This window comes from Branchiostoma lanceolatum, chromosome 5 (assembly GCF_035083965.1).
Source record: "Branchiostoma lanceolatum isolate klBraLanc5 chromosome 5, klBraLanc5.hap2, whole genome shotgun sequence".
NCBI classification, from domain to species: Eukaryota; Metazoa; Chordata; class Leptocardii; order Amphioxiformes; family Branchiostomatidae; genus Branchiostoma; species Branchiostoma lanceolatum.
The window spans coordinates 14,084,836-14,098,171 of NC_089726.1; the positions used below are offsets into that span (position 1 = coordinate 14,084,836).

The window sequence follows — 13,336 nt, forward strand, 5'->3', positions numbered from 1 at the left end:
GCAAGACCTACTTACATACCTTACTGCCTCTTTTCATGGCTTGAATCTGAAATTCTATAGCGAAACTTATTTCTTATTTAGCTTACCAAGTAGCAATGACCTAAATCATAGTCCAATGCTGTATCCTAAGTAATAATACAATATTTATGTTGTACCCTTCTCCTGTTCCTATCTCATCTAGATCATGCAAGGGTGGCATATTTTTATTTCCCCAGAGCATTCAACTGACCTATTTAGTGAGATAATGTGGCTGTTGAAACTGCATGCCAGGCTATCTACTGTGCAGGACCCAATCCACAACTCACCACAACACCCAGGGAAACCCAACAGAACCCCCAGAGAAAGATCTGCAGAAATTCCTACACCACCTGGTTTATACATAAGAGAAATCAGATTGACATCAAAGGTTACTGGGCTGCTAAGAGGTAGAAACAGAAAGCCTTGTGCTTGTGGCAAATGCTATGTCCAATCTGTAAGACGTATCTTACCTATGTGCAGAGCAAATGGTCAGCAAGCTATTCAGAGTCCATCTCATGCCATGTTACTGGCTGTATGCCAAACCTCATTAGTAAGTAACGTTAACACACAAGTCATTTAGCAAATGAACTACTGTTACTACAACTGTTGGGCTGCCATGCAACAACTGATGAACACGGCCAGTGGGGCAAGCCATTAAAGCCAGTGTCCGTCTCCAGGCTTCTTCCAATAATAACACTCTTGCTGCAGGTTCTGGCTCCAGATATATGGCTGTCTAGAGGTGTGGATGGGGATGTCACCCCTGGACCTTTGATGTGGCATTCATGTAATGACAGCCTCCTGGAGTACATTTTCAATTGCCCAGAATGACCCAACTAGATGACAGAGCAGGACCCATTATTTTGTGCCTAGCCCTGTTGCCACCAGGCCCCCATAGGTTGTAAGGAAGGACCAAATTACAGCTATCTACTACTCCCACCTACAGTAACACAGGTGAACTGGGGAGACATACTTGTCATACTAATAGATGTCGGCTACACTTCCGGACTAACTGATGACCTGTCTTCTGCAAACAGGTTTTTTTGGACACTTAGTTTTATCAAAGGTATGGCCCAAAGCAGATATTTTCTTTTTATCTAATAAGTATAACGTTACAGTTTGATTTCTGTTCAGTTCGGATTTCCTTCCTGAACCATGCAGAGAAAGACAACTGAAGGTATAAAACTGTAAGATGCTTTGACAGAAAGGCGGATAGATTTACCAGAATGTTCCAACACATAAGTTTTGGTAGTAAATATAGTCTCACAAAATGATAGTTATTACTTATGATATGAAGGAGCTTTTACATCTTCCCTAGTAAGACTTTATTACAACTCTCTTTACTACCCTAATATTTCCAATTCCCTGAGTAAACTTCAATAGTAAAGCTGTCTATACCAAACATTATATCACAGCAAAACGCCTGTGTGAGCTGACACAGTAACTACATACGGTAGTCCCTAATTAACACCCCCTTTTCTTCAGTACCATCCTCAATAGATCCATTTTGTTTTAGGGTTGGGTGTAGTACAATTACACAACATGCCACCATCACATGTCATTGGAATGTTTCCTCATGTTTATCACCAATCATATTTTTACAGGAAACTCTTCTGAGTCATACTATAAATGTTTACAACTATGTGTGCGAATGTAGTTAGTAAAATATAGAAATATAAAATTTACTTCATGATCTATAACATGGTAATTTTCAGCAGCGTGCCTATCTATGTACATGGCAACACCCCATGAACACCTGTTAATGAGCACCATATATTCTGACTGCTGTCCTTGCTCAACATTCCATTTCATTACTCCAAGGGGAAACCTTTTTGTCACAGGAAACGGGACATCCTTCTCCAACCTAACTCCAACACAAGACAATTCCAGCAGGTGACCATTGTTATGATTGTATCCTTTCTACCTATTTGTCCCACTGTGAGCCCAGGACAATGTACTGAGACAATAAGCTAAACAATGGCCCTGTAAATGTCTCATGTCACGGGGGAGGAGACTGTGATCATGTCATAGTAAAAACCTTTGGGGCTGTAGTTTTATAAAAGTGCACTTTAGATATAGAAGGAGACAACCATACTTCCTCAAAACAAACCGACCTCGGACTGTTTACACAACATATATCCAGGACAGCGAAGAGACTACAGATCTGTCCCAGTTAAGAATTTACACGGCAACAAAAAACACACCAAAAAAACAGAAGAAACTTCAGAGAGTCGGAGCGCTGACATAACGTGATCAGCATCAGATTACCGGCAAAAGTTTGTTGAAGAAATCGACACGCCGTCACCCCAAACACACCACATGAAGTTTCTTATCGAGAACGTTACGTATTTCTGTGACTTGTTGTTGCCATCTTACTGCGATCTAAACATGTTCAACGTGTACTACAAACCTGATACTACACGGAACGTCCTGTCGGAAACAGTTGTGCTCCTGTTCCGTCCGAAAACGTAATGGAATGTGACGGAGGTCACACAATACCTCAAAGTTGAGAGCTTGTGCAGACGAGTTCTCTAGTCGCTGGAGAAGGCGTGTCAGAAGAAATCGGCACGAACAAACACCAACAAAGTTTCCCACCGCCAGACTGCATTGACAGTGTTTACGATCACTTGTCAAATGGATTCGTAGTTAGACGGAAACCCACTTCTGTAAAATGTGATTTGTTGAAACAGGTCTTTTACCTGTTGGGGAGGGCGTGTGCCTGATGACAAAACAACTTCCGCTATGCCCTGTAGTCCAAATTTGGGCAAAACGCGCTCATACTTTTCACAAACAACCACCGAGGTGATTACGACTTACCCTCTGGTGCCAGAGGCTGCTGCTACTCGCTGTCGATCGCTTGTTAACGTTGGGTATTCGGTCCAAACTCCACAGAGAAACTCCACAAACTCTGGCAGTACTCGATCCTGCTTGCCTGCCGCGCCGCCTCTTCACTCCAAATGATTATTTCTGAGCAGGAAATACGTCATCATGGGACACTTCCGGGACCTTCCCGAGTTTTGCCGAGAGCTGGGAGGGAAATAGCGACATCTAGTGACCAAGGATATTAATGCATACTTCGTGACAGCCATGCATAGAATTACATAGCCTTCCTTGCATGCAAAAGCATATTAATGGTCTGAGATTCACAACTACCAAACACGCTCAACCAAAACAAACATAATCAGACTTTCAAAACCAAACTTCAACTCTCAGAAAAGGCGCTTTCTATACAGAATGTCTCAGTTGTGGAACAACATAGGCGACAATATTAGTTAACGATCTTTTTAACGATCTTTTTAAAACAATTTCGGTGCCGACACTCACGATTTACTTCTCTCCTTACTTTTGATACCTTGTACCCTAGCTCTGGGTGCCCTAATCCAGAAAAGGGATTGTCCTAGGAATGTTTCACCATTTGAGCTTGTAATATTTGTTGTCACAACACAGATGATTTTCTACTTTCTTAGTTAGTGGTACGTATACTAGTATCCAAAAACTGGTTCCCATTCACTGCATTGTTAGTGACTCCGCATATCTGCACCGCGCATGGTCACCAATGCCGGATAACTGCAACATTTTTTTTCAAAAATCCTGGACAAGTTAACTGAAAAGGTGCGCTAAAATCGGCAAACGCGGTACAAAAGAGCCGATATCACCAGGGGGTGTATTGTTAGTCAGAAACACTAGCATAAAGAAAACAGACGAAATTATTCAGTTATTAACTTTATTTATTGACCCTTTGCTGAAAATAAAGAAATGACTACGAACTTGTTTTTGACAAATGGGAATATTACTAAACATAAAACCAGCAGCTTTTCACTAACACGTTCATGTTCTTTGAATTATTTCTAAACTGACGGTGAAGTAACTTACAGTCTATCGCAAATTTTCAAACTGACAAGACCCATACTTAACAATATTAAATTTGAAACGATTAAAGCTTATATCAATTCCATTGTAACTTGCCAACAAGTAACAGTTCGTCAGAACTACAAAATAAGAAATTACATCCATTAAGGAGTCCATCAAATTTTGTAATTAACAATTTTTGTGTTGGCATTCACAGTTTAAACTCCATTCAGAATTCCCAAACGACATATTTGAAACGATCAAAAGCTAATTATGTTTAGCCATAAGTATGGCTAAACATATTGTTTTCTCTCATTATGTTTAGCCATACCTAGTATGGCTAAACATATTGTTTTTACTCATGTTTCTTCTTCTTCTTCTTCTTCTTCTTCTCCTCCTGTCAAATCTTCAAATCGATTCATCTCTGTCATTTTTTGACCAAATGACCTGAAATTTGGTACAGAGGTAATGTAGGCAAAAACCAATGTGCGTTCTTTTCCTTTTTTTGATATTGACCTTGAAAGTGATTTTATTGAGGTTTTTAGGCTATTTTTAGCATATCTTGGCCTCCTGCGCCCTGGTATTTCAACCGAATGACCTGAAATTTGCTGTATATGTGGCTTGAACAAATATTTTAAGGACTACATTCCCATTTTTGGCATACATTTATTCAAAACGATTTATTTTGGGCTTTCTTGACAATATTTGCCACTTCTGTCACTTTCAATAGTACATATGACCTAAAGGTCATTGACCCCAATTGCCTTGCACCTGGCCTTGCATGCCTGTGAGCCTTGCGACCACCTGATTGGTCAATTGAGTTAATCTAATTACATGGCGCAGGTGTAGGCTAGTATTCATGTCAAATATGGTATGGGAATTCCTAGGACATGTGATTACATGTACATGGCTTTGTTCACTCTTTTTTTTTAAAAGATACACATCTCTAGTTCATATATGTATTAAACCAAAATAATGTGAAATTTGGCATGTACACAGGCCCTCATTCAAATGTTTGCCATATAGCCTTTCAAAACGATTTTTTAAACAAAGAATTTTTTGGTTTCGTTATTTTCAACCCAAAGTGTATACTATTGAATCATGCATTCAAACAAAGGGGTGTCACATTTTTATATTTCACCCATTTTTGGTCATTTCATTCTTCTCCTGTCAAATCTTCATATATATCATTATGTATACTATGGAAAACTTCATTCTTCCCTGGGGTTGATCTTTTTTAATTCAATTTTGAACTGGGTTGATTATGCGCAAGAGTGTAATTTTCAGCGGATATTTTTCCACTGGTCTAGTTTACATGGAGATGGCACGGAATATCCCATTCTTGCAAGGGGAGGATTCTGTAATTATTTATTTCAATTTTGAGCTGGAATGATTATGAAAAAGTCCATTTGTTAGCAGAAGTGTATTTGTTAATTAATAAGTGGATATGGTTTTGGACTGGTCCATATTGTGTTGAGGTGCTACTGGAAGACTCCACTCCTGTATGGAGGGACTGATAATTGTTTTGAAACTCAAGTTTGATCCATTTTTTAGTGGAAGTATTTTAGAATGGTCCATTGTTATTTTGGGAGTCCATTTTTTGCATGGCGAGGAGCATGGCTAAACATGCTGTATTTGCTCGCAAATGTTGCCTTTCTAGTGTTTCTTCTTCTTCTTCTTCTCCTGTCAAATCTTCAAATCGATTCATCTCGATCATTTTTTGACCAAATGACCTGAAATTTGGTACAGAGGTAATGTAGGCAAAAACCAATGTGCGTTCTTTTCCTTGTTTTGATATTGACCTTGAAAGTGATTTTATCGAGGTTTTTAAGCTATTTTTAGCATATCTTGGCCTCCTGCGCCCTGGTATTTCAACCGAATGACCTGAAATTTGCTGTATATGTGGCTTGAACAAATATTTAAAGGACTACATTCCCATTTTTGGCATACATATATTCAAAATGATTTATTTTGGGCTTTCTTGACAATATTTGCCACTTCTGTCACTTTCAATACTACATATGACCTACAGGTCGTTGACCCCGAGTGCCTTGCACCTGGCCAAGCTTGAAGTTTGCTTACAAGGAGGAAAGACCGGACATAAACATTTAACGTGATTATCGGGAAAACACCATGTTCCCTTAAACTCAGTGGTTAAATTGCAGTTTAGGAAATTTTATAACAGAAAACAAGTTAAATCAATGATTTTGTGAATGTTTATTCTAGCATTAGTTATTCCAGATATTTTCAAACTCCAAATTCTTCAACACAACACGGGAGATCGTTTCTCCTCAGACTGGCGCGACACTCCTGTCAAAATTGATTGATGATCTCTCTCTGCCGCCGACTTCATACATGATCAAAGGCGGGTGGTAGGCGGTGCGCGGGGAAACGTAAACATAAATGTAGCGAAGTGTTGCACAAGGAATTCTCACGCTGAGGAGTACATGAAATAATGCTTACAAAATAGACCTCTATGAATCGGGCTACATTCAGCAATGGTAGACGGATTCGGGGCATGCCGCGCAAAACACATGGTCTCACTGGGGACAGGCGTTTTGGTCCGGCACGTTGTCGCAGCGGTGCGTCGCCGCTACGCGATCGAAAGCACGCCGCTGTCTGTCTCGGACCAACACGCGTCTCCCGTGATGTGTAGCGTCCACCACCAGGCCTTCCTACATGTCCTACGTACGGGCGTATGGATCGTAGAATTCGGCCAAAAAGGAATGATTAGGCCAGTAGAGTCAGTCCCCGGTAAGGTCAATGATTCGTCCGTTTGCGCTAGCTTGTAACGTTAAATGAATGTACCCTCTGGTGGCCAAACTTCACTGACAAACTTTCTCCCTATTATCATCATGAGCTTGCGTTAGTCTGGTACTAGTGACTATTATGTGCCGGGAATGTTTATCTATCGCACGCCTTGGAAGGAAGTTCAACCATGATAAATGGTCGGCCGTTGCGAAAATTTGGAATCCCATGCTGTTGATTTTCGTGATTGAATCTGTAAGAAAATATATTTTCATGTCGTTCATGTTTTTGGGACGGACGCCGGGACGGGGTGAATTTTTTCTATCATTTTCGTCCCGTTAGTAATGCAAATCGAATCGTGTTGCACACGAGGCAAAACACTAAAAACGTGGGTCTTGTGGAGTGTTTTGGAGCGGGAAAATGCCGGATATTAGCGGTGCCGAACAGTGTACATCGTCACGCGCGGGTGACGCTCCGTCAAAACAAATCCGCTGGTGGTCTAGCGCGGCCACCGAAAATAGACTGAAACACACAGGAGGACTTAGCACCTTCGTTTATGGGGGCAATTGTGAAAATCTTTTGTTACAAATTGTTCGAACATTGAAACATTTGGATAGATGGTTTGAAACTGTTCTAAATAAAGAGATTTTTGTGTAGTTACGTTCGAAATGTTTCCAACGTATGTGAAATAAGTTCAAACATGTTAATTCTAATTGTTTGAACACTTTAGAACTATTGTGACTTAGACATTCTTTTGATCAAAATAGTTCAAACATATTACAAATATTATATTAAAACCCTCTCGGTGACTTGGAATTGACTCAAATATGTTGTTTTTGGTCATTTCCTTCTTCTCCTGTCAAATCTTCATATGTATACTATGGAAAACTTCATTCTTCCCTGGGGTTGATCTTTTTTAATTCAATTTTGAACTGGGTTGATTATGCGCAAGAGTGTAATTTTCAGCGGATATTTTTCGACTGGTTTACATGGAAATGGCACGGAATATCCCATTCTTGCAAGGGGAGGATTCTTTAATTATTTCTTTCAATTTTGAGCTGGAATGATTATGAAAAAGTCCATTTGTTAGCAGAAGTGTATTTGTTAATCAATAAGTGGATATGGTTGTGGACTGGTCCATATTGTGTTGAGGTGCTACTGGAAGACTCAATTTTGGACTGGGGTGATTCATTTTTTTAGTGCAAGTATTTTAGAATGGTCCATTGTTATTTAGGGAGAGTCCATTTTTTGCATGGCGAGGAGTATGGCTAAACATGCTGTATTTGCTCGCAAATGTTGCCTTTCTAGTGTTACTACTAGTATCATTATCAATACCTAATAGTAACGTCACAACTGCGAACTACTAAGTTACATCCATTAAGTAAACGTTCGTCACGACTGCAAACTAACAAGTTCTCTCCAAGCAGTTCCGACTGGTTTTTCCCGACAAAAACGTTTAAAAACACGTCAAAAACCAACCAGAACGGAATTTCCGGAATTTCCAGAATTTCCGGAATTTGGAAGATTTTGGTATGTTAGATAGCTTAAGTGATGCTATGTATGGTAGGACCATAATTATGCAAATCAGATTCTAATTTGCATAACTAATGAGACAATTTTAAACCCGCTGTGTTCCATGAGATGACTATTCAAATATGTGACATTTGTAACTGAGGAAGAGAGAAAATATGCAATTGTAGGCGTAATTTGCATAATTAATGAGAAGCTACTACTAGTATAATTACATACAGGTAAATGATGGCAATTTCGTACTTATCAAATTATGTCAATGTGAACATCCTTGAATCAAATTATGCTAATAAGGACCTCATTTGCATAATTAATGATAAGCTCATACTTAAGACAACCTCTGTTATTTGGGTGAAGGCGATCAACTGGTATGATTTATGATTGATGAGAAACACTCCTAAATACATCAGTCATAAAGGTTAAAATCATTTGGCGAAGGTATGAGGTCGTGGAACTCTAGTTGTAACTGTTTAGTCTCCCCGACACTTAGGCTACTTGGCGACGTGCACCTCCCTCAGATGCATCAGTGTCATCAGTGGGTGCTAGACTTTTGAAGTTCTATAGCTTTTCGCCAGGGAGCGCAACCAAAGGGAGGGCAGCGTTGAAAATCCTGGCCACGCCTAGCACCCAATCGAAACTTGAAGATGTTGACCTGCGTGGTTTTTGCCCATTGAAGTATGCAGACAAATTTCATTTGTTTTTCAAAGGTTTGCGCGCGTCCAAACCCGATTGCTTCTCAGGATGGCGCGCGGCGCCTCGCACGGGTGGACTGTTTCAGGGGTTCAAAATTGAAGCCCTGTTTCCGGGCTTAAAAATTGAAGCCCTGTTTCAGCCCTGAAACAGGACTTCAAAATCATTTTAAAGAAACCACTCCTGCACATCTTCAACTCCTGTCTACAAAATGGTTACTATCCTAAAGAATGGTCAAGTTGTCATATTGTCCCTATTCATAAATCCGGAGACACCTTGTCCCCAGACAACATGCTATCGGGGAATATCAATAATTTGTTGTCTGGGAAAACTATTCTCCTCTATCTTAAATACCCGTCTTGTTGACTATGCAGAACGTTACAGATGTGATAATTTATCCCATTTATTTAGTACTGAATTGTATACCAGCATTAAATCCGGGACAAACAAATTCGTGGGGATTGTGGTATTGTGATGGTCTTATCCCATATTTCGCCAGAAGATTCTATGAAATCTAAATCTCCTTATGGTAAAAAGACCTATGCCATCCCTTCTTTGCGCCAGAAAGAGACACAAATATCGTGCTTTGGCGTCGAGTTATGACACTTTAAAGAATTTAAGGGCCAAGCCCGACCGTAACCCTAGCTTTTTCTGAAAAGTCTTCGATTGGGCCAAACTTGCGCTCATTTTAAAGGTCTTTTGGCCAGGAGTTTGAAACTGAAAACGGATTTCAAATATCGTGCTTTAACCATAGCCTTTTCAAAAAAGTCTTCGATTGGGCAAAACTTGCGCTCATTTTAACCCTATCTAGACCGGGGGGGGGGGGCTAAAAGTGCCCGCGCCAACTTTGACATCGTATAACTGCCAAATGACGTATGGTAGGACAACCAAACTTGGTGACTTTTCCTAAAATTTAGTTGGCAACAATATTAGGATAAAAGTTTAAGTTTATCATTTTTTTGTGTTGCCATGGCAACGGGTTTCTGAAGAGGCATTTTATGCAAATTTCGCTTATTTCGATTTAAACATAGTTGTTTCCAATGTTTTCTTGCTCAACAACACTAGTTTCCTACATGTATAACATCACATATGATTTAATGTAACTGTCATGATTAAATATTCATAAATTATGCTAATTTGATGACGTCATCGCTCAAAATCCAAGATGGCGGACAAAATCATTATTTTCGGTAGAAACAGGCTTTTTTGCCTTTAAATTCGTCACAACCTGGAATTTTCTTAACCAGAATCATTCAGATTAATGTTTTTAGTCTATTTTGATTGTTATTTGGGATCATACATGAAAAAAAAATGTATTTTGAAAAATTTCAAAATGGCCGATCCAAGATGGCTGATACGCGCCGTTTTGAGTATCTCGACATGGTCACGGAAAAAGTTGATAGGGCAGTCAAAATAGGTCAGATCAAGCATACAGATGTGACTCTGATACCGTGACAAGTTCACCAATCTCCTACAGTGCTTCAGAGGAATCAGACTTTTGTGAGAAACGAGATTTTTCGAGTCAAACTTGACCTATTTTTCGCTGGTTTCGCCATTGTTTCAACCCCAAATACGCACCTTATGGGGGTTTCGCGGCACCCGTTATAGGGTTACGGGACCACTGTCTTATCCGATATATACAAATATAACTACTAAAAAAGCTGCAAATGTCTTCACATTAATTGAGCAACATTCTCACAAGGGGGCAGTTATAGACATACGGAGAGTACTGTAGATATATGAAGAAAAAACCTGTAGATTTGGGGAGAAGACTGGAGAATGAAAGAGACGCATGGAGAAAGCTGGAAACAGATGGAGAAAGCTGGACAATTATGCACAAAGCTGTAGAATTTGGGAGAATACTGGATGATACATGAGAGAGAACCATGGAGAAAGCTGCAGAATGAAGGATAAACCTGTAGTTTTGGGGAGAATACTGGAGAATGATAGATGGAACCATGGAGAAGGTAGGAGTGAAGGAAAAACCTGTAGATTTTGGGAGAATCGCAGAGCTAGAGAATGATAGAGACGCACGGAGGAAGCTGGAGACAGGCGGAGAGAGCTTTTTCTTCATTCTGCAGCGTTCTCCGTCTGTTTCCAGCTTTCTCCATGATTCTCCCGAAATCTACAGGTCTTTCCTTCATTCTGCAGCTTTCTCCCTCTGTCTCCAGCTTATTCCTCCATTCTGCAGCACTCTCCGTATATATCTGCCCCCTTGTGAGAATGTTGCTCAATAAATGTGCAGCTTTTCAAGTAGTTGTATTTGCATATATCGGATAAGACAGCGATCCCGTAACCGGGTGCCGCGAAACCCCCATTTGGTGCGTATTTGGGGTTGAAAACTACGGCGAAACCATAGAAAACCCGGTGGAAAATTGGTCAACTTTGACTCAAAAAATCTCGTTTCTCACAAATGTCTGATTCCTCTGATGCACTGTAGGAGATTAGTCAACTTGTCACGATAACGGAGACACCTTTATATGCTTGATCTGACATATTTTGACTGCACTCTTGATTTTTTTTCCCTGACCATGTCTTGATACTCAAAACGGCGCGTATCATGGCGGATCCCAGGGGGTCGCTAACAACACATGACGTCATTCTTCGACGTCATTTTGACGTCAAGTTAGTCACCACTGACGTGAAATGTCTTGGCATAACTTTTAATCAATAATACGCACTATTTTGTCTAATACTTTTAGATATTATGGGAATTCCCTATTTAGCCAATAAAATCACATCGATGACATCATAATTACGTCATATTACGTCATAACGTCACCAAAATTACAGGAATTATAAAACTTCACGTGAACATCACTCCCTGCAAATTTGGTGATGATAGAGCATACCGTTCGTAAGTTATGACGGGGGGGTCGAAAGAGCCCCCCCCCCCGGTCCAAGAAGTCTCAAAAAAGCCCGGTCTAGATAGGGTTAAATGTCTTTTTGCCAGGAGTTTGAAACCGAAAACGGATTTGAAATATCGTGGTTTGACGTCGAGTTATGACATTTTAAAGAATTTAAGGGCTAAGCCCGACCGTCACCATAGCTTTTTCAAAAAAGTCTTCGATTGGGTAAAACTTGCGCTCATTTTAAAGGTCGTTTGGCCAGGAGTTTGAAACTGAAAACGGATTTGAAATATCGTGGTTTGACGTCGAGTTATGACACTTTAAAGAATATAAGGGCAAAGCCCAACCGTAACCCTAGATTTTTCTAAAAAGTCTTCAATTGGGCCAAACGTGCGCTCATTTAAAGGGTCTTTTGGCCAGGGGTTTGAAACTGAAAACGGACTTGAAATATCGTGCTTTATTGTCGAGTTATAACACTTTAAAGAATTTACGGGCTAAGCCCGACCGTAACCCTAGCTTTTTCTAAAAAGTCTCCGATTGGGCCAAACTTGCGCTCATTTTAAAGGTCTTTTTGCCAGGAGTTTGAAACTGAAAACGGATTTGAAATATCGTGGTTTGACGTCGAGTAATGACACTTTAAAGAATTTAAGGGCTAAGCCCGACCGTAACCATAGCTTTTTCAAAAAAGTCTCCGATTGGGCCAAACTTTTTACCATAAGGAGATTTCATAGTGCCTATCTGGCGCAAAGAAGGGATGGCATAGGTCTTAGCCCTTCTTTTTACCATAAGGAGATTTCATAGTGCCTTTCTGGCGCAAAGAAGGGATGGCATAGGTCTTATCCCTTCTATTTACCATAAGGAGATTTCACAGTGTCTCTTTCTGATCTGGCGCAAAGTTGGGATGGCAAAAGTTTTTGTTAAGATAAATTGTACATTATTGTTTATTTACTTTAAATGGGTTTCGTGCAGATTATGGTGTATACGTTAGTTAGTGACTGTTTGTTTGACTTATGTGCCATACAGTTGTTTTTTTTTCTGTTGTTTTCTGTTGGTTATATGAAAAATCAATAAAAACAGATGTAATAAAAAAAGAAGGGATGGCATAGAATCTTCTGGCGAAAATATGGGATAAGACCATCACAATACCACTATCCCCACAAAGTTTGTTTATCCCGGATTTAATGCTGGTATACAATTCAGTACTAAATGAAAGGGATAAATAATCAGATCTTTGAGTTTAGGTCCTGGTGGTGCTGCAGGCCTGATCGAGGCAGTAGAAGAAACTCGCAGTGTAGGAGACGACAGGACGGCGGTCTCGATATTCAGGCACCGTGAATAAATCCAAGTGACAGTGACGTGTCGACAGCAGTCAGACGAACAGATTCCACCTGGGCTGTGCAGTTACTTTGGCACACTTAAATATATCGAAAGAACACTTTACTGACATTCTTAAAGTCTAAAAACTGAAATTGAGCGAGAGCTGACTAGTATTTGTGCGGCCTCTCCTTCTTGTTTTTCGCCCTTTCGGAAATTTCATACTTGCAGCATTTGGAAGTTACTAGTAACTCAAAGTTCCCCACGCACACCGGTATCATCATCATCATCATCATCTCCTTTACATCCTGCCGGACGATCAGTATACACCGGTATAGTGA

The 13,336-nt window shown here is 40.1% G+C and overlaps 1 protein-coding gene across 4 annotated transcripts in view; it reads right to left on the reverse strand.

The window, feature by feature from the left end:
* The window catches only part of LOC136435321 (plexin-A1-like), a 102,741-nt gene extending 99,759 nt beyond the window's left edge, over window positions 1–2,982 (reverse strand). For all 4 annotated transcript variants that reach the window (XM_066428715.1, XM_066428713.1, XM_066428714.1 and 1 more), the window contains exon 1: window positions 2,833–2,982. The gene's annotated coding sequence lies outside the window, so the exon portion shown is untranslated. The remainder of the gene's footprint in view (window positions 1–2,832) is intronic.
* Between the last annotated feature and the right edge of the window lie 10,354 nt (window positions 2,983–13,336).